Source organism: Pongo pygmaeus, chromosome 2 (genome assembly GCF_028885625.2).
Source record: "Pongo pygmaeus isolate AG05252 chromosome 2, NHGRI_mPonPyg2-v2.0_pri, whole genome shotgun sequence".
NCBI classification, from domain to species: Eukaryota; Metazoa; Chordata; class Mammalia; order Primates; family Hominidae; genus Pongo; species Pongo pygmaeus.
In genome coordinates this window covers 182,418,561-182,440,734 of record NC_085930.1, presented here as the reverse complement: position 1 = coordinate 182,440,734, position 22,174 = coordinate 182,418,561, and the positions used below count along the sequence as shown (strand labels likewise).

The following is a 22,174-nucleotide window of genomic DNA, read 5'->3' as shown; positions in this document are numbered from 1 at the left end:
AAAGAGAAAAGGGGCGACTTTCTCAATAACTACTTCAGGCGTGACATAGGGGGTGGCACCTTGGAAAAAGAAAACCTTAATTTTGGGGGATATTCATGAGAGATGGGTTGGTATCCATGGTGTCGTAGCAGGAGCATTGTCTGGATTGTCTGGCAGCTAACTGTAGTTTCAACAAGAGTTCTAATGGCTTTTATTATTAGTGGAATAATATAGGGGAGAAACAGGAGGAATCCAATGATGAAGATTACTGTTTTAAATCCTCCTAAATTAAAAAACCACCATCCTAGAAGGTTTGTTGGGTCCCATCCCTTCCAGGTTTGGACTGGTATATGGGCTACTTTTCTGATGTTTGAAGCAATTTCTAGTACTGCTTCTCTGTTATTGTCTATGTTAAGACAACATTTGGAGATATTAAACTTGCCACAGGCCCCATCCTCTTCTGCTAATAAGCAGTGTAGTGCTAGCCGGTTTTGATAAATTGCCACGCGCATTTGGTTTTGTTGTTGTGTGAGCATTTCCAGGGCTAAGGTGGTTTCGTTAGTGATTATCTCTAGAACAGCCTGTAGTCTAATTATTCTATTTAGCATATATATAGGAGGGTGATAACCCCATGAACCATCCTCCGCCCAAGTGACAGGACCGTAATATTTGATGATCCGTTGCAGAGGCCATTCATCTTCTTGCCATCTTTGGCTTCCTCCTACTTTTAAGGATCATTTTTCTTTGTTTAGGTTATTATATACAGGGACTCCGAGGATGTTCCTGCTGTTAGTGTTTTGGAGGAAGTAGTAGCCTTGGGGCTACCAGGTGGGGAGTCCTTGGACTCTCACTGCAGTTGTCGTGGTGAGTATCACAGTGTCGGGGCCTGTCCACTTCGGTTGTAGCTTTTGGTGAGGGTCAGATTGGCAGATAAACATGTCTGTGCCTGCAAGACAGTTACGCTGAGAGGACAAGGAGGTGTCAACAGGGAAAGGCATGGCCTCATTTGCTGCTTCACGAACGAAAGACCGTGTCTGGATTAAGGAGGGGAGGTAATTCCCGAGTGGCTCAGAGTCTGGTAAGGGTGGAGGCCCTAAGACAAAAGTTCAGCCACGCATGATTTTAAAGGGACTATAAAAAGAGGGTGCTTTTGATGTTGCGCGGAGTCTTATGAGGGCGAAAAGGAGATGTTTTGTCCATGACTGGCGGGTTTCTAGAGCCAGTTTGGTGAGTTGTGCTTTAAGGACACAGTTAATTTTTTCAACTTTGCCTGAAGATTGAGGCCTGTAGGGTGTGTGGAGAACCCACTTTATTCCTAAGGATGTAGAGATGTCTTGGGTAATTTGGCTGATGAAGGTGGGCCCGTTATTGGACTGGATGGATGTTGGGAGTCCAAAATGGGGAATTATATGCATGACGAGAGTTTGTGTGAGGGTATTTGCACCTTCTGAAGTTGTTGGGAACGCTTCTACCCACCCGAAGAAAGTACAGACAAAGACTAGAAGACAGCGGAGCCGTTTATCGGGCAGCATGTGAGTGAAATCTACTTGCCAATCTTGCCCGGGTACCTGGCCCCGGGCTTGGTGGGTAGCAAAAAGGCAGCAGGGAGAGGGGGCCCTGGGGTGACACTGAGTGGCAGATAGAGCAGGACTGGGTAATTTCTCGAATGCAGCTGGAAAGGTGAGCACAAGTGAGAATAGGGCAGAGAAGTTGCAGGAGAGGTTTGTAACCGACATGCAAAGAGTTGTGGAGGCTTTGGAGGATAGAGGTTGTTTGAAAGTGAAGAAGAACGAAGCACCCTTCCTTGATATACCATGGTCCCTGCCTTTGAAGGTTTTGGGCTCGGAAGTCCTCCTTTTCTTCTGAGAAGTAAAGTGGAGAGAACAAGGACAGAGACAGAAACTGGCCTTGCACGGGTTGTAGGGCTACTTATTTGGCTACCTGATCTGCTAGTGCATTTCCAGTTGATATAAGATTGTCTGGGGATTGGTGGCCCCTGCAATGAATGATGGCAACTTTCTGTGGGAGCCTGGCAGTTTGAAGGAGCTTGCTGATGAGAGAGCTATTTATGACAGGAGTGTTTTTTGCAGTTAGGAAACCCGGTTCTTTCCAGATGGATGAGTGTGAGTGCAATATGTGGAACATATAATGAGAATTTGAATATATGTTGATCTGTTGTCTGGCTGCTAGAGCAAGAGCACAAGTGAGGGCAGTGAGTTCAGCATTTTGGGAGGTGGTGCCTAGGAGGAGCAGATTGGCTTCAGTAGTGTGAGGGAGTGACACTATAGCATAGCCAGCATGTCAGCATCCTTGATATCGGATGGAGCTGCCATATACAAACCAAGTAAAGGAGACATCTGGAAGGTTAGGTTTGGAAAAGGCATAAGAAAGGTTTGAACAGTGTTCACGCAGAAGTGTGTAGGGTCTTGGGTGGTTGTAGCTTCAGGTAAGAGCATGGCTGGGTTTAGACAGGAGCTAGTTAGCATGGTGATGTAGGGAGTTTCTACGAATAGAGCATACAGCTGGAGGAGCCGTGGGGCAGAGATGAGACTTAGTACACTATGGTGAGCTAGCATGTCTTTGATGTTATGGGTTGAATAAACTGTTAGGTTGGCATGGAGAGATAGTTTTAGGCTTTCAAGGGTGAGGACAGCAGCTGCCACCAATGCTCAGAGGCAGGCAGGCCATCCGAGAACTGTGGCTTCAAGCTGTTTAGAGAGGTAGGCAACAACCTGGAGGGTGGGGGCTGTCTCTGAAACCTTGAGGTAGTATGCACCAGGTGAGCTAACATGAAAGGTGGGTGTCGGGGTTTTCCCACGTAAAGGCAAAGAGGTTTTGGGAATCAGGGTGTAAAGGAATTGTGAAAAAAAAGCATCCTTTAGGTTTAGAACAGAAAACTGGGTGGTATTGGAGGGAATTACGGAAAGGAAAGTATATGGGTTAGGAACCACTGACATACTGGGAATACAGCTTGGTTCATGAGCCTGAGGTCCTGGACTAATTAACCCTTAGACTGGGTTAGAACACCTAGTACAACTCCATGCCATTTGTAGGTATAGAGGGAGAAAGATTTGGTGAGGTCTGGGAGAGTGAGGACGGGGGCTGAGATGAGAGCCTTTTAGAGTAGATGGAAAGGTTGGGTAATAGGCTGTGCAGGTTTTAAAGGCTCATGGAGAGGGCCTTTAGCAGCTTAGTACAATGGTTTGGCAAGTAGAGCGAAGGAGGGAACCCAGAACTTAAAATATCTTGCTAGTCCTAGAAAAGAGAGAATTTCTTGTTTAGTTTGCAGAGGCAGGAGGGACTGGAGGAGGGATATGTGGTTGGTTGTGAGCCCTCGGGTTCACGGGTTAAGAGCTAGGCCTAGATAGGTGACTGAGGGAGTGAATATTTGTGCTTTCTTAGGGAATACCCAATACCCCCGTTCTGCCAAGAAGTTTAAAAGAGAGATAGTATGGGTGTGGCAGTCTCTTTGAGAGGGGCTACACAGAAGCAGATCATCAACATATTGAAGGAGAGTGGACAGTTCTAGGGATAAGATACAGAGATTGTGAGCAAGGGCCTTTCCAAAAAGGTGGGGGCTGTCTCTGAAACCTTGAAGTAGTATGCACCAGGTGAGCTAATGTGAAAGGTGGGTGTCAGGGCTTTCCCACGTAAAAGCAAAGAGGCTTTGGGAATCAGTGTGTAAAGGAATTGTGAAAAAAAGCATCCTTTAGGTTTAGAACAAAAAAATGGGTGGTACTGGAGGGAATTGCAGAAAGGAAAGTATATGGGTTAGGAACCACTGACATACTGGGAATACAGCTTGGTTAATGAGCCTGAGGTCCTGGACTAATTAAGTTCCATCTGGCTTTTTAACAGGTAGAACTGGTGTGTTAAAAGGGGAGTTTGTTGGGCAGAGTAGGTGACTGGCAAGGAGGTGAAAAATGATAGGTTTTAGGTCTGCGAGAGTGGCTTGGGGGATGGGATACTGCTTCTGTGATAGGAACTAGGTGGGCTCTCTAAGGTTAACACAGACGGGGGTGTGGTGTTCTGCAACTGAGGGTGTGGAAGTATCCTAAACAGCAGGATTAACTATGGATAGGGGATAAGGAAAAGTTGCATGTCTTAAGGTGGGAGGTTGGAGGAGCAGAAGAAAGTTAGATGGCTCGGAGGGGTCTGGGTTGATGCATAGGGTACTATGGGGAACACGGAAGTGGAGAATAGTGTGGAGGTTTGAAAGGATGTCTCTTCCTAGGAGTGGAGTTGGGCATGAGGGCAGGACTAAGAAAGAGTGAGTGAAGGAAAAGGTGTGAAGGGAACAGAAAAGTGGAGGGGTGGCTTGGGGTTTGGAGACTTGTTCATTAATTCCCACAACAGAGACTTGGGAGGACTGGGTGTGTCCTGAAAAATTAGGTAAAGTAGAGTAGTTTGCTCCGGTATTAATGAAAAAACATACTGGCCTACCTGCCACCATCAGAGTTACCCTTGGCTCAAATGAAGAGATGGTAGTTGCTGGGGCATCCGTTCCAGGGCACCATCAGTCTTCAGCAGCAAGGCCAATGAGACCTGAGTAGGAGGTTTTGGCTGGCTCAGGAAGGGATGGGCCCTCCTCCTTGAGGAGGCCACTTACAGTCTGACTTCCAGTGGGGTCCTCCGCAGAGGGGGCATGGCCTGATGGGGTTACCTGGGTTTGGGCATTGTCTGGACCAGTGGCCTTCATTGCTGCACTTGAAACAGGTGTCAGTTGAAGGTGGGTTGCTAGGAGGCTTCTGTGGGGAGCTGCTGCCCCATGGGCCTGCAGGGGCCCTGATGGCAGAGGCAAGCATTTGAAACTCTGCCTGTTTTTGCCTTTTACTTTCCTCATCACAATTGTTAAAGACTTAGAAGGCTAAATTAAGAAGGTCTCGTTGTGGGGTTTGAGGCCGTCGTCAAGCCTCTGAAGCTTGTGCTGGATATCGGGGGTGGATTGGGAGATGAACCAAAGGTTTAGGATAGTGGTTCCTTCTGGGCTGGCTGGGTCTAGGTTGGTATACTTTCTTATGACTTCAGTTAAATGAGAGAGAAAAAGGGCTGGGTTTTCGTCAGGACCTTGGGTGATTTCTGAAAGTTTTTCATAGTTTACTGCTTCATGGGCACCCTTTTTGAGTCCTGCAAGGAGACACACAATCATGTGGTCTCAAGGCGGCATCCAGAGGCCCCATCTTGATAATCCCAGTGGGGGTCCTGATTGGGGACCACCTCTGCACCAGTAGTCTGGGCAAGAGCTTGGTGATGAATTGTATCAGCATGCGCCTGAGCTAGAGTCCAGATATGGTCCCAGTCTTCTGGTGTTAGGGTGGAAGAGACTATAATGTAGAGGTCATGCCAGGTTAGTTCATAAGACTGAGTAAAGTATTGAAACTCCCTAATATAAGAGGTAGGGTCTTCTGGGAATGAACCGAGTCTTTTGTTAATTTGAGAGAGGTCAGTGAGGGAGAAGGGAACATGAACTCTAACAATACCTTCAGCTCCTGCTACTTCCTAAAGGGGGAACTCTAGCACCAGCGCCGAAGTAAGGGTGGGGCATAGGCCAAAGATGGCACCTGAGAGAGTATGAGTGGGAGAGAAGGAAGAAGCTAGAAGTGGTTCCTGCTGAGGGTTTGAATGGGGGAAGAGGGGTTGAATTAACAGGCAATGGAGGATAGATAGGTGTGTAAGGTGGTGGGATGGGTTTACAAGCCTCAGGAGAGGGCAGTAGAGGAGGAAAATGGGTACAGGCAGTACTAGAATTGTCCTGAGGAGAGGACAGCATAGGAAAAGAGGTGGATACTGCTGACTGGGAAGATGGCGGCTGGGAAGACGGCAACTGAGAAGATGGCGACTGGGAAGATGTCAGCTAAGAAGACGGCAGCTGAGAAGATAAAGAGGAAGCTTGGGGGGTTAAAGAAGACGGTTGAGAGGGAGATGTAGGGGCTGGGAGGGGTGGACAGCAGTCTGCTGGATCCAATGAGGATAAAGAGGTAGGGTTGGGAGGAGAAAAGTGATCAGGGCCGCGAGAATGGAGGGGAAGGATTAGAACAGGTGAGCAAGAATTGCAGAGGTCGGGCTGTGATCTGAGGCAAAAAGGCCTGGACATAAGGAATTTCTCCCCATTCCTCCATTCATTGGCAGTAATTGCGTAAATCAGTTAAAATTGTAAAGTCGAATGTTCCATTTGTGGGCCATTTGGACCCATTATCCAATTCGTATTGTGGCCAGACTGAATTGCAAAAACAGACAAAGCACTTAGGGTGGATATCTTGCCTGAGGCCTAAGGTTTGCAGGTTTTTATGAGGCAGCCTAGAAGACCGTCCTTTGGAATGGAAGACTGGGAATTTCCCCTAACAGAGGTTAGGCTCAGGAGAACAGGGAAAAGGAAACAGTCCTGGATGCCGAAGGGAGACGATAAAAGGAGTGACTATCACTGCTGTCTTTTTCGTTCCTGGAATGGGATCAATGGCTTAGAGGTGTTCCCCTAAGACCAAATGATTAGCGAGTGCCTGGTACATGCCGGAGCTTTCTTGAACCAACATCGGATTTTCGGACTGGAGAAACCAAGAGAGGCCATGTGGATTTTTCCCTGTTAACGGTGTTCCTGGGAAACTTACCAGTAGGCGAGATCAGTGACCCATGTGCAGGCACGAAAAGGCGACTGGAGGCTGAGGAGCTTCCTTTGTCTTGCCACTGTGGCCTGCTCTCCAGGATGGAGGGGTAGGTCCACAGGGGACGCAGACCTGAACCCCTCCCAGGTTTCGGCACCAGATGTAAGGTTCTTGTATCAGTTCAAACACCAAGAGCGTGCCAACAGACAACATGAGGCGGTGTGGAGCAACATGTTTTTTTTGTTTGTTTGTTTTTGAGATGGAGTGTCACTCTGTCTCCCAGGCTGGAGTGCAGTGGCATGATCTCAGCTTACTGCAACCTCCGCCTCGCGGGTTCAGGTGATTCTCCTGCCTCAGCCTTCCAAGTAGCTGGGACTACAGGCGCTTGCCACCACGCCTGGCTATTTTTGGTATTTTTAGTAGAGACGGGGTTTCACCATGTTAGCCGGGATGGTCTCAATCTTCTGACCTCATGATCTGCCTGCTTTGGCTTCCCAGAATGCTGGGATTACAGGCGTGAGCCACCGCACCCAGCCCAGCAACATGTTGTTTTAATGAGCACCTGGGTGAAGGGGGGCTGAGGCCTAAAATGGCATCAGCACCAAATGAGGATGGAGCAGGGGTTTTACGGTCTCCTGTAAACAGGAAGTGTCCCAGTCTGACGCGACTGCTACATAGTACCTGGATGGCCTCTTTTTCAATCTTCAGGGGTATGTGTCTTCCGGCAAGAGTAGGTATCTTCCTGCCAGCTGTCTTCCTGCTTCTGCTATCTTGTTGGCACATGCTGCTGGTGCAAGTAGCCTTGCACCTTGGGACTGGGCCTGAGAAGGGAGGAGTTACTCATTCCTTCAAGCTTTCAGGCCCCGGGGAGAATCTTTCAGCATTCTCCATAAATGTTATACTAATTTACATTCCCATCAACACTGTATAAGCATTCCCTTTTCTCCACATCCTTACCAACATCTGTTATTTTTAGACTTTTTAATGATAGCCATTCTGACTGGTGTAAGATGGCTCAAATTTTGGTTTTAATTTGCATTTCTCTGATGTTTATTGATGTTTAGCATTTTTTCATATGTTTGTTGGCCGATTGTATGTCTCCTATTGAAAAATGTCTGTTTATGTTCTTTGCTTGTTTTTAATGGGGTTATTTGTTCTTTTCCTGTTAAGTTGTTTTACTTCCTTGTGAATTCTGGATATTAGCTCTTGTTGGATGCATCATTTGCAAATATTTTTTCCCATTCTGTAGACTGTCTGTTTACTCTGTTGATTATTTCTTATGCTGTGCAGAAGGTTTTAGTTTCATTAAGTCTCATTTGTCTATTTTTGTTGTTTTTACTTTTGAGAATGTAAAAATCCTCAACAAAATATTAGCAAATACAATTCAATAGAACATCAAAAAGACAACACATTATGACCAGGTAAGATTTATCCCAGGGATACAAGGATGGTTCAACATAAACAAATCAACAAACATGACACATAACATAAACAGAATTAAGCATAAAAACCATATGATCATCTCAACAGATGCAGAAAAAGCATTCAATAAAATTCAGCATTTCTTCATGATAAAAATCCTCAACAAACTAGGCATAGAAGGAACGTACCTCAACATAATAAACACCATATATGACAAACCCACAGCCAACATTATGCTTAATGGAAAAAGCTGAAAGCATTCCCTCTAAGAATTAGAACAAGACAAGGATGCCTATTTTCACCACTCTTATTCAACATAGTTCTAGGAGTCCTGACCAGAGAAATCAAGCAAAAGAAAAAAAGAAACATCCAAATTGGAAAAAGAAAGTCAAATTTTCTCTGTTCACTGACAGTATGATCCTATATCTAGAAAACCCTGAAGACTCCACCAAAAAACTCTCAGATTTGATTAATGAATTCAGTAAAGTTTCATGATATAAAATTAACATACAGAAATCAGTAGCATTTTTATACACCAATAATAATCTAGCTGAGGACCAAATCAAGAAGGCAATTTACAAAGCTACCAAAAAAGTAAAATGCCTTGGAATATATTTAACCAACAAGGTGAAAGATCTCTATAAGAACTATAAAACACTGAAGAAAGAAATCATAGATGACACAAACAAATAAAAAAAAAATCCCATGCTCATGATTGGAAGAATCAACATCATTAAAATGACCACATTGCCCAAAGCAATCTAAGATTCAATGCAATCTCTGTAAAATTACCAATGTCATTTTTTACAGAATTAGAAAAAGCATTTCTAAAATTCATATAGAACCAAAAAGAGCCTAACAGCCAAAGCAATTCTCAGCAAAAAGAACAAAGCTGGAAGAATCACATTACCTGACTTCAAATTATATTACAAGGCTACAGTAACCCAAACAAGATGATACTAATATAAAAGTAGACACATAGATGAACAGAACAGAATAGAGAACCCAGACTTAAAGCCGCACACCTACAACCAACTGATCTTTAACAAAGTCAATAAAAATACACACTGGGGAAGTGGCACCCTATTCAATAAATGGTGCTGGGAAAATTGGATAGCCACATGCAGAAGAATGAAACTGAACACACACCTCTCACAATACATAAAAATTAACTCAAGATGGATTAAAGACCTAAATGTAAAATCTGAAACTATAAAAATCCTAGAAGAAAACTTGAGAAATACTCTTTTGGACACTGGCCTAGACAAGTGGATTTTTAAAGGAAAAGAAGGGGCAGTTCCTACATTGTTTACTAAGAATTTACATTAAAACAACAAGCTATTGATTGGCTCTACATTATTTGTATCACAAATTCTGGAAACATAAGATAATGGCTGAGGCAACTAGTCAGGAATGAAATGCTTTTAAACAATTGTCCCCAGGCATGGGTGTAGAGGGCATAACTAAAGTCCCATACTCATGTTTCTCTGGGCCTGATAAATTTTGTGTATCTCACATAATTCTCAGATTGTTCTGAGCTAGTTTTCTTTTTCATGTCCCTCTGTTGGTTAAAAATCTTCCCATAGAAGCATTGATGATCACCCTCTGCTGAGATTAGAGTAATAGATACTTTTGCCGGGCACAGTGGCTCACGCCTGTAATCCCAGCACTTTGGGAGGCCGAGGCGGGTGGATCACAAGGTCAAGAGATCGAGACCATCCTGGCTAACATGGTGAAACCCCATCTCTACTAAAAATACAAAAAAATTAGCTGGGCGTGGTGGTGGGCACCTCTAGTCCCAGCTACTAGGGAGGCTGAGGCAGAAGAATGGCGTGAACCCAGGACGCGGAGCTTGCAGTGAGCCGAGATAGGGCCACTGCACTCCAGCCTGGGCAACAGAGCAAGACTCCGTCTCAAAAAAAAAAAATAGATACTTTTTATCCCTCAGTTCTGGGGAGACTTGTTCCTCAATAGTCCACAGTCGCTGAATTTTTTAACAGTTATCATTTTTTTAATCATCTCTAGTCTTCAAAATTTCATAATTTTTGTTTTATTGGAAGAAATAAAACAATAAGAGATAAAAACCTATTCCTTTGAGAAGTCAACTAAAAACTATAATTACATTGAGGCCCTTCTTTACAGACTTGCTATGGCAGGAAATAATTCAGGATTCAGTCCAAACTGTAAGAAAATAATGAAAACTCAAAAACAATGGTCAGGGCGAGAATTTAACAGGTGTACTATAGTTGTCTTCTGAAACCTACTTTTCTTCTGTCTTGCATCTCCCTTTTCTACCAAAAGAGAAATCAGAATAAGACCAATTTATCGGTGAAATAAGTTCTAGACTTATGATACTTAGTCTGATTATTTGCATGAAGTTCAACAAAAATAGTGATTGCCTATATAGGCTCCTTTTAAATTGGCTTTGCTAGAACTTTTTCATAAGGAATCTCAGATTAGACTTTTTAAAGCCTTTTGAAACTAATAAGCCAAGGCAACCATTTACCAGACTGTGCCTGTAATACCTGTACAGAAGTAGAAGAGGATATTAATGCTTCTTTTGGATTTATTTACACTTCTGATTCTGAATCTCTTTATACAAGCACACTCATCTGAAGAGAAAATAATTTGATTCTGTGTCACTCTGCAACTAGAACCTAAGTCCTTAATTGGCTGAAACTGCATACACTGGGCTAGAGAAATGGACTTGTGAGAATGTAAGTCCAGTGCATAATATTGAATCCCAACAAACTGGAATTGTTTAGGTATTTATCCAACATTTATTTGGAGATAATACTGAGCACAATGAGAGAAAGGGATATAGAGGAAAGAGCACTTTGTTAGTGTTATCGAGAAGTGAAGGATCATAGGTTCTTGTCTTCTTGAAGGAAATAATTCAGCCAAGAGACCAATTAGTAAAGGAGCCAAAAAGGTTTATTAAGGAAATAAAGGTACACTCCAAGAGAGGAGCAGGCTCACATGGCTAGAAACAGTCCTGAGAGTTCTGTGTTGAAGTTTTTATTATGTCAGACTTTTTCTTCAAGTTTCCACCTCTATCTTAAGTCTCTGCCTTTTTCTTGTTTCCTGCTTCTGTCTTAAGTCTCTGCCTTTGTTATCCCCACGTTCCTACTCAGGTTTGTTGGATTCTCCCTTGCTGTCAGTAGATGTGCATGTGTGGGGCCTGATGATCAATATGAATCGTAACTAATAGTAGTGTTGCTAATTACTGCCACCCCAGGAAGGTCATATAGTGTACTTATTGTGCCTGCACGTCTTTCAGGAATTTTCTTTTTTGTCCCTTGTCCCTTCTTATCAGCATGTAGCTAGCTATATTCTGACCAGCTCAATCATAGAATGAGTAATTACTGGGTGTCTTTAGGGGTGTTCTGTTCTGCCATAGGTATTTCCCTTCCTCTCTGCTCAGTTAGCATGCATGTTTGGGGTGGTCTCTGGGATGCAAGATTTTCTAGAGCTTCCTCCCCTGGGAGCTCCCTTTCCTGCTCATGTCTATCTGCCTACTCTAACAGTAATGTTTAGTTTGTCTTCTATTTCCCTGAAAAATTCATCTTTGGTGAAAAAGTCTCAAACCATCATTCATTAAAGAAAATAAACACTTTTTGGCTAACCAGGCCCACCATCCTTAGAGGCAGTGTATTGATTATCCATTGCCACTCAAGCCCACCTCTTGCAAACTTACCTTCAGCTCCAAGTGGCTCATCAAAATATTTTCATATGTTCATATTCTACCTATACCAGGCCAGGTCCACAAATATACTTTTGCTCATTTTATAAAATTTCTAGTGCTTTAAAAGTGTTTCCATCCTTGCTGCACCTCTGGAAGCTGCCCAGCAACATTTTTTATAGCGTCCATTCAGATTGATACTTCTCCTGCCTTCTCTGTTAAAGTCCCTCTGTTGTATTATTTGGGGAATACACCTTCAACCATCCCCTTCCACATACATGTATGTTAAACATACATAGTAATCCACAAAGTATCAATTTAATTTATGAAATACAGTTTTCTATGTAGCATCTTTTATTCAGGTCTGTGATTTAGGAGACACAAAATAAACATAAAGACTGATTATTGCCTTTACTACCAAGTCCATTATGCACTCTTCTAAAAGGTACTTATATTGGGAAAATGTAATTTTTAAAAGTAACAGTGAATATGTTTTAAATCCACCGTGTGCTAGAATATGTTTTAAACTTCTGAGTCTTGGAAGAACTGTGAGTTTTATTCCTAGCTGTACATAGGAGACAGAGAAGATGAGGGGAAATGAAATGGCCTACATATGTAACAAAAAAACTACATAACCAACATTTTTTGTTAGTCCATCTTTGGCATATTTACATAAGGAGAAAAAACAAAACAAAATAAAAACATTTGAAATAGCACAAAGACCCTTGTCTTATTAGCTTTTCAGAAGCTTGTTTGTATAGATGTCATGGTGCTCTGTTTGGAATACAGCCCCAAACTATCACATTCCATTATAATTAACTGGGCAGCATGTGACTGTTCTACTGATGGGCTGATTTTGAGATGGAAATTTTGGAGGAATCCCATCAAATGCTGGAGAATGCATACACATTTGGTATGAAGGAATTATAATTAAACTTCAGTCATTCTCTCCTACAGAGAACATTGAATTCGAGTCAAAATTGGCTTCTATTATGTTGAAGTCTATCACAGGCACTGGGGGAAGATCATTAAGACACTAGAGCAATGTGAAATCTGTGGGCAAATGTTCTACTTATTATAACGTGTGGGTGAATTCAAAGCTGTCCCCAGGATGAATGCAAATATAGTCTATTGTGATTCTCACCAGTATAACTGTGCCACTAGAGTAAGGCCTCAAGTCATATGAAGAAACTCCACAGAGTGCCCAGCTCTCTCTCTAGAAGTGCCTACAGAGAATCAAGAAAAATAAGGAGTCATTTTGGATATGAACTTAATCTTCCTCTACTTTTCTCCCTTCCCCACACTTAGATTCATTTATCAAAGTTTCCCCATATCCATATAAAAAGCCACTCCCTTCCAAATTTGCTTCTCTGAAGCAAAATTGCTTGTGGAAGAGGAAGAAAGCCACCTTTCTGTTGATGGCTTAGGAAGGATGAGCCTACCTTCCTATTACTATGATTCATTCTTGTCAAGCACCATTAGAAGAGAGAAAGAATAAGTTTGACTCTTCCCCTTTCCACAAATAACATTTACTCTGTTTTTTTGTGACTTTTATTTTTCTCCAAGGATTATAATTGTTTTTGCTCAGAAAAACTGAAGAAGCCTCAAGGTTCCCTTGGCATGTTCCCACCCCCTACTGTTTCTCCCAAAGCACAGGGTAAAGTTGTTGTCTAAAGTTTCCCTATCTGCCTTAAGTCTCTGCCCACCAAGGAGAACAATGTTTTTTCCTCCTCCCTATAATCTCATTACCTATGGCAGAGACAAGACAAAGAATGAAATCATACCTGACCCAACTCTTACAAGATAATGCCTCACAAGCTTATTCAGATTCCAAAGAGAACTGTTTATCATTTAACCTCTGTTCTCTATCCATTCATTCTTCCTCAAGAGAATTCCTCTTCTCCCACTTCCCATAACCGGTTTTGTGAGAATCTAAGCCCTTATTCTTTCTGTAACCTCAAGATGGCATATAAGCTTCTGTATCTCCTTGGGAAGTTGAGTCTTCATTCTGAAGCCTTCTGTGTATACACAGTAAGTAAGTTTTTATGCCTTTTCTTTAATTAATCAGTCTTTGGTTAGTTGATTTTTCAGGGAAACTTTACAGGGCCAAAGGCCTTGGTTCCTACACAATGTCTATTTTAGCATGACATATTCTGTATACACCAATTAAACTAGCTTAGAAGTACTATAAAGAATTGATACAGTCTCCCGTATCAATGAGATAGAGCAAAGACCCCTCTTAGGGGCCTGCTGGGACCTCTCCCCAAGCATAAAATTTAAAAAATACATATCTGTAGTCCCTTTAAAACAATTCTAGCACCTAGTTAGCAAAAATAAATGAACAAGCTGATAACCAAGAAGATGGCAATAACTTCAACAATAGCCTCCCAAGCAAGTCAGAGTCACATGGTGTTTTGGTCGCCTCTGAAAACTAAAAGATTACATCTGAACATGTGGACTTGAGTTGTTTTTCAGAAACCTGGACTCTCCAAATGACAAATGCCAAACATTCCGGCCTGGTTGCTCACGGCTGTAATCCCAGCACTTTGGGAGGCTGAGGCAGGCAGATCACAAGGTCAGGAGTTCCAGACCAGCCTGACCAACATGGTGAAACCCAGTCTCTACTAAAAATGCAAAAAATACCTAGGCATGGTGGCAGGCGCCTGTAATTCCAGCTACTCAGGAGGCTGAGGAGGAGAATCACTTGAATCCGGGAGGCAGAGGTTGCAGTGAGCTGAGATCATGCCACTGCACTCCAGCCTGGGTGACAGAGTGAGACTTCATCTCAGAAAAAAAAAAAAAGAAAGAAAGAAAAATGCCAAACATTGTTGCATATACCTCAGATAAGAGAAAAACTAAGAACTAGTATCTGATCACCATTCTTTGCCCTAAATTTCTTCCTGGGGGTCCTGGGGAGCATCATGCCCACAGGCTAAACCTTAACATTCCTTTCTGTTGAACCCCAGGCTTTTAAACAAAGCATTGCTTCCTTCGCCTATTGTAAATCAAAAACAAATCTCTAAATTCACCTATGACTTGTGAGCCCTTACTTCAAGATATCCCACTTTTTGGGCCAAGCAAATGTATAAACCTTTTATGTTGATTTATGATTTTGCCTGTAACTTCTGCTTTCTTAAAATGTACTCTTGTCGTAAAAACCGTTGTTTGTAAGTCATTGGGGAGTTCGGATCTTCAGCATTAGCTGCCCGTCTTCCTTGCTTGATGACCTATAATAAATGACTCACTTTCTTTTGCTGAAAATCCTGGTGTGTTTGACTTTTTTTGTGTACCAGGCACACAGATCCCAGCTTTGTTTGGTAACATCAATAATTAAACAGTAGTCTTTGTCTTTACACACATGTGTGCACACATACACACACACACACACGCCCCCCTTACCTCACAAACAAAAATTAATAGATCCTGGTTCTTTCCATCTAAAGAATCCCCAGATTTTTTAACACATACTCCTGAATAATTTCAATTTCCCAATCACCATTAACTTTTGCTCTTTCATTCAGCAGGTAATTTTTAACATATTGCATATAAAACACTGTGCAAAAAGACCATGAATAAGTAATGTTCTTTTTCATCAAGGATTATACAGTGAATTGGAGGACAAGTATACACAGTGTGATAAGGGCTATGATAAACATGCACAGAAAACAATGGGAGCACAGACAAGGGGCACATCACCCAGGCTGGCAGAGGTGGTAGTGACAGGAAAGGGGAAGAAACTGTCATGAGTGACCCTTGAAGGACAAACAGAACAAACAGGAGTTAAACAGGTGAAAAACAGGAAAGGGTGTAAAGAGAAGGGACTTGTCAGCTTTTGTAAGTAACTTGAATTTTGGGACCCCAGTTTTTTTATCCATAAAAATTGGATAATAATTATCTAGGGCACACCAACGTGTCTAAATGTGTGTGTGTGTGTGTATGTGCACATGAGTGTGCACTCATTTTGGTTGGTACCTTCTCTGACTCCTCAGCTAACCTCATTACATCAGTAAGAAGATAAATTAGGATTGTGTATGTGAACATATGAAGTAATCTATACAATATAAATTTAATTGATTAAAATCTACCAGGATGAATTTGTTGCTTGAATCACATGTTGACTTAGAAAGATGCTGAAGGTAAAAAGTGGAAGAAGAAAGAAAAAAGCTAACTTATATAGAATTCCTATTACGCACAGCATGAACAAAGTATTTAGATATATACTCCTTTTTTATACTCCCCAAAAAACCAGTAGATAGAAATATGCAATTGAAGGAGCCCAGAAACCTCACTCCTAAATATGGCACCATTGTATGATCATTGCTTTAAATTAAAGACCCTTAATGATCAGAAGAGGCTGGAACAGACTCTACTCTGATATTCCCCTATCTACCTTAAGACTGCACCTGCCAAAGAGAACACAATTGCCTTCTATCCCCTCCCTGAAATCTCATTATCTGTCACAGAAAAGAAGATTGAGGAATGTAACCACACCTGGACAGACTTTTTCACAAGATAATATCTAGTTCATTCAAATTCCAAAGGGAATCATTTACAAGTTAAGGATCTATTCATTCTCCCTAATAATCACTACCCCTCAAAAAAATCACCTCCATTTTCCATCTCTCCCTATAAAGAAGGGTATATAAGCATCTGGGCTTCATTGGGTTATTGGATAACCACACTTCTGCGATTTTCTCCCATGCACATTAAATAAATTTTGTACACCTTTCTCATATTAATCTGCCTTTTGTCAGTTCATTTTCGGCGAACCTTCAGTAGGCAGAAAAGATAATCTCCCTCCACCTCTACACTATCATTGTTTTCCCAAGGAGAAAACTCATGAAAGTTAAATATTTTTCCCATGGTAAAACAGCTAGTAAGTGGAATACTCAGAATTTTAAGTCAGTTGTTCTAAGTTCTAACTCTTTTCATACTCCTATGTGGCAAAGAGCAAATGTTGTGGGAGTACTTCATCCTCATACCATAATCACACCTTTATTTCTTTGACTCCCTCCAAAAATTACATCTGTACTTGGTCTGGTTCCAAAACAATCAGTGATGCCAAGGACAAGATCAGAGGCCTTTGGACTTTATCAAAATCAAGGGGTAATGCTGGGTCTCCTCTAAACCGTGCTTCCTTTGCTTAAGAAAAACTGTGGCTAATGTCCTATTCTCCTCCCCACTCCAAAGCAAGAAAAGAAAAGAAGGAAAAAGCCAAGTTATCAGATTTACAGAAAATCATGTGAAGACTCATGCCTTAGCTCAATTTCTGCGGTCAACACTATGCACTAAGAGCTGACCATGTGTTTAGCACTACAGAAATGCCAGTTGGCATCAGAACTGGACCTCAAGGGATGAGTGAGACTCCAGGCTGAGAGAAAATATAACTGCCAAGGCACAGAGGTGAAAACACCTAGGTAATGCCTGGGAAGTACTGATAAGTTCAAGTTAGTTAGAAAATAGATCATGAGAAGAATAGAGATATCAGTCTATCTCCCAAATATCTCACAATTCTGTCTCCCTCTCCACCTCTACTTCTGTGGTCTTTGTTAAATATCAGGACTCTTAATAAGAGCTTGTCATTATTCTTAGTATGAAAAGACACAGTAGCCTTAAACTATCTTACTTTTCTAAATTTTACAAAAATATATTTGACCATTTAATACTTAACTAGGACTCCCCCAGGACGTTAGACAGGGCCTGAGAAGTGAGAGGACCTGATGCTTGTTTTGTTATCTTTATGTTAATCTGCATCTGGGGAGTAAAGGATGAAGTTGATAGGGAAGGAACAAGAAAATAGAAGATAAATTATATCATCAGCACATGTCAAGAGAAAAGTAACCGTAAGACAAACATCCTTCCCTAAATACCAAGAAATAAATATCACGGAATATTTATATAAAAAGGCTGATTTTTTTTCTAGAAATGATGATATCACCCTAAATCAGCAAAATTAAATGTTCCACCATCAGTAAAATTGCTTGCTCAAATATTAAGCCAAGTTATAATCAAGTTTAAAACCTATATCTTCACTCAGAATAAAAGGTAAACCTATAGGGTCAGCCTTGGAAAGCTGGATAAACATTTATTCCTAGGAAACAGAAAGAATAGCATTGACAAATTTAAGAAAAAAAAAGGAGAGAAGACTTTTCATACAATAAAAGAAGATATCTGAAAATAATAGAAAATATTTGTATTAATCCAAAAGTTCTTTGCTTGCCCTTAGTATATCTTCCAACAAATTGAATTATTGAAGGAAATTTTATTATATATCAAGGGAAATGACAATATTATTTACCCATAGCTTGATTTCTTATATCTAAAAAATTGTGAATTTAGTACTTATAAATATGAGAGACATATTGACTGAAGCCAGTAATAAAAATTATTATGTCATTGTCATCACATCACATTATAAACACACTTAAAATTATCCTCTTGTGTCACTATCCACATATGAATATTTCTTATGATAGCATACAACTTTACTTTCTACTATCTGGAAAAGTTATTAACACTTTAGACATGAGCCTGTCAAATTAAAAAAGCTGACAGCAACTGTTTCACATTAGTTGCAAAAGTCATCACTTGGCCAACATTTAAAACTAGTTGTCATAATAAAGACAAAAACTTAATAAAGAATGATATACTGCCAATATTATACCATGCATAAGAGTGCATAATTTTAGCTGTCTTTGATGGACCCAAGAAAAAGAGTTTGAATAAAATAAAGTAGTAAAATGTATTGCGGAGACAATTAGCTTCATAATTAGGAGCATTTGCCCTGATGTACATGGGGTTCTAAATTTTTGAATTCATATTAAAACTGATAAAACGAAGAGTGTTTTTCTCACTAATGCCACAACTTAGGACTAATTTATAGAAGAAACTACCTATAAAAGGCTTTCGTTATGGTAGTTGCCATTATGTCACCAAATAAATGCACTTGGATTGCATCCAAGACTGACTACCCAGTCTTCACCACTTTGCAAAACAAGTTTTCTTTATGCAACAAAAATGTCGAGGCAATTTCTAACTTGCAGTGAGTTGTATTCTAAAATATATTTTGCAGGTGGCTGTTTGTTAGACTCACAATGATTTCCATGGTGCCATACTTGGGGGTCAACTAAAGAAATAAATTTAACCCATAATATACCAATATTATAGAATAAATTATGAGAAGTATGTACTGTGTATAACAACAATTCTCTGGAAACTACAGTTATTGATTATTCTAAAAATGCCAGGAACACACCCCATATTTGCTGTAGCTAGATAGGAAATTTCCCTTCCAACTCTATCTCTGCTTAATGGGCAGTTAGAACAAATAGTTTATCAGCTTTAAGCTAATGCAGGAGTTGTGAGAGTCAGAGTTGAGGAAGAAAAGTTGAAAGGCATGATTGCTACAAACTGAGGGTGTCTGGTGTAATAGGGCCTTAGAAATACATCAGTAGCCATTTGCCACATATCTCTTTTATTTCTTCTTGTCAACCCAAGGATAAGTTAGAATGTAAGATTTCTGATAGCATTGTATTTGAATTATGATCTGGGTTTGTTCCCTCTCAAGTCTACTTAGAAACAGTTTCTTTTTTCCTATTTCACTTCTTCAAAAATAAACCAAAAAGGACTATCTGAGGTGTTTTGCTTTCTTTGAGTTTTATCTGCTTAAATCAATTTTTACTGCAACTCACAACGAGGAAACAGAATTTTTTATGAGCCTCTCAAATTCTTCCTTTTCATATAGATTCAGTTATCTTCATACATAGTATTACAGTAAGCTTGTTTGTCAGAACCTGCTATGAGAGATAGAGCAACTACTTTTGATTAATGATAGTTTAATTATCAATGTTTTAATGTAATGTTTAAAAAATAACTTATAATGGATTTAAGGTTAGTTCTATAATAAATGACCTCTTTCTTGCAGTCTGATGTGTTTTTGAAAAGTGAGAGAGAAAGTGCTGGAATTGTGTATATATAAGTTGGGAATTCGACAGTGCCCCACAGCCCTACTTTATCAATGCAAACATGATCATATGTCTTGAGTGACAATGTATAAAAAATGTAGAGAAACACTCCTGTAGAGAAATATGGAATCTTTGTAGACAGAAAGAACTGGAAAAAGAAAAAACCTTTTCTGAGTTTAATAGAAATGTGAGGATCTTGTTTTCCTGGGCATTTGATTAGAAGCCTTAGGGTAGAGTCTAAGGGAATGCACTAATTGGCATGTGCTCAGTCTCAGCGTTGGGATGGCAATGAAGGAGAGATGGGAAAGCATATCTTAGTCTTTAACCATTTCATTTTAAAGTTCTGCTTCATAGGACCCTGTCTTAGATAATATCAGAAGCATGAGAGGAAGCTGGATCAGTTTCCAAATATTAGTTAAGAAGGAGGTTAGTGCACAAAGTAGAGAAAGTGAAAAAAAAATTGAAGGATTTTCCAATGTTTCCACTAAAATAGGAGAGATATTAAAACTATCTTTGCAAAGATTATGACAGTGAGAGAAATCTAGCATGGCTGATTCCATCTTACTTCTAGCCTCACAGGCTGACCGTCTTTGCTCACTTCTGGGCATAGGCCAAGCAAAACATGGGAGAAATTTAGTTTGTAGTTTAACCTGGAAGCAAAGATGATAATAATCCCCTTGGAAGCTACCCCTGTTCTTGCTAAAGGACTGAAAACTAATAAAAGGCCATGAGATTAGGATTATGGGATGGGCCTGAACTCTGCTAAAATGTAGGCATAGTTTCTATAATCCCTAACTGATAGGAGACATGTGGCCAAAGATCATAAGATTTGTGACTTCCCCAATTGTTCCTATATATAACATGACCATTAGAACCTAAGATTGATATTTCAAGATGCTTTTCAAATGTTTGCATTCTGGCAATTGACTGACCCCATCTAGACTATAATTCATGACTCAGTTCATCTGTGGTCCCCACCCAGAGGTGGACTTGGCACATCAGGACTGTCTTCTACATCCATGTGATTGCATCCCCATGTAATCAGTAGTCCCCATTCCCTACTTCCCTACTCATCACACCATCCTTCAAAAACCCAAACCTCCAAGCCTTCAAAGAGACTGATGTAATAACTCTTTCTCTGCATGGCTAATCTAGTGTTAATTAACTCTTTCTTTATTGCAGTACCACAGTCTCAGTGAATTGGTTTTATCTGTACAGCAAGCAAGAACCCACCATGTGATTACAATATAAAATTAGAGCCTACCTTTTTATTATGTCCTGTATGCAGAATTAACCTGGAAAGCCCATGGACATACAGTACAATGCATGGGTCAGCCACCTTTTTTAGTAAAAAGCCAGACAGTAAATATTTTAAGCTTTACTGGTCATATGACCTCTGTTGCAACTACTTAACTCTGCTATTGTTGCAAAAAAGGCAGTCTTAAACAATATGTAAATGAATGATTGTGACTGTGTTACAGTAAACATTATTTTTTCTAAATAATAGGCAGTGGACCTGATTTGGCCCGAGGGCCATCCTGTGTCCACTCCTGCTATAATGGAATAAGCACTAGAATTAGTTTAGCTGTTAAGTAATGTATTTTATAATCTGAGTGAGTTTGCTTAACTCTTCAAGGTCTCTTTTTCTTCAGGTTTCTCATGTGTAAAATGAGTGATAAACTAGCTCTGTAATAATGTATGCAGATATATTACACTTATATATTTATAGAGTTTATTTGATAAATTTACATTACATTCATCAGAGTAAACATTGCAACTGTTGTAACAGACAAGCTCAGAATCTCAGTTGCATAACAAACTGAAAGTGTATTTCTCATTTATGTGAAGTTCAAAGCAGATGTTCCTTCTCCAGAGCATCTTGTTCACAGACTGTGATTCAGGAACCCCATATTACATTGTTTGGCTACAGCAAAGACACATCAGTGTTACCCAACCAGCAGTCCTGAGGGAAGAGAACATTGAGGATTACATATCGCAAGTTTACCTGTCTCCTAGAGGTAATGTAGACATCCATAGGTCACAGGGTCTACCTGGATGCAAGGGGGAGAGGCTGGGAAATCATAGTCCTTGAAGGGGCAGCCATTGTCCAGCAACAACTCCACACTATGGAAGGGATGAAGAAATTATTAGTGGTCAGCTGGCAGTATCTGCCACAATTATAAATGCAAAATGTGAAAAAAGTCTTCAGTGTGTATGTATGTGTTCTACAAAAATGTTCATTATGTGTATTTGGAGATGATTTTCAGAAATATTAAGTAAAGCCCCTGTGGAAACTGGATAAGAATAAATGAGGCTGGGTGCAGTGGCTCATGCCTGTAATCCCAGCACTTTGGAAGGCGGAGGCAGGTGGACCACCTGAGGCTGGGAATTCAAGACCAGCCTGACCAATATGGTGAAACCCCATCTCTACTAAAAATACAAAAATTAGCCTGGCATAGTGGTGCATGCCTATAATCCAAGCTACTCGGGAGGCTGAGGCAGGAGAATCACTTGAACCTGGGAGGCGG

The 22,174-nt window shown here is 40.7% G+C and overlaps 1 pseudogene; it reads right to left on the bottom strand.

Annotated features, from left to right (window-relative positions):
* Positions 1-4,437: 4,437 nt before the first annotated feature.
* On the bottom strand, positions 4,438-7,361 carry LOC129032956 (transcription factor NF-E4-like; annotated as a pseudogene).
* Between the last annotated feature and the right edge of the window lie 14,813 nt (positions 7,362-22,174).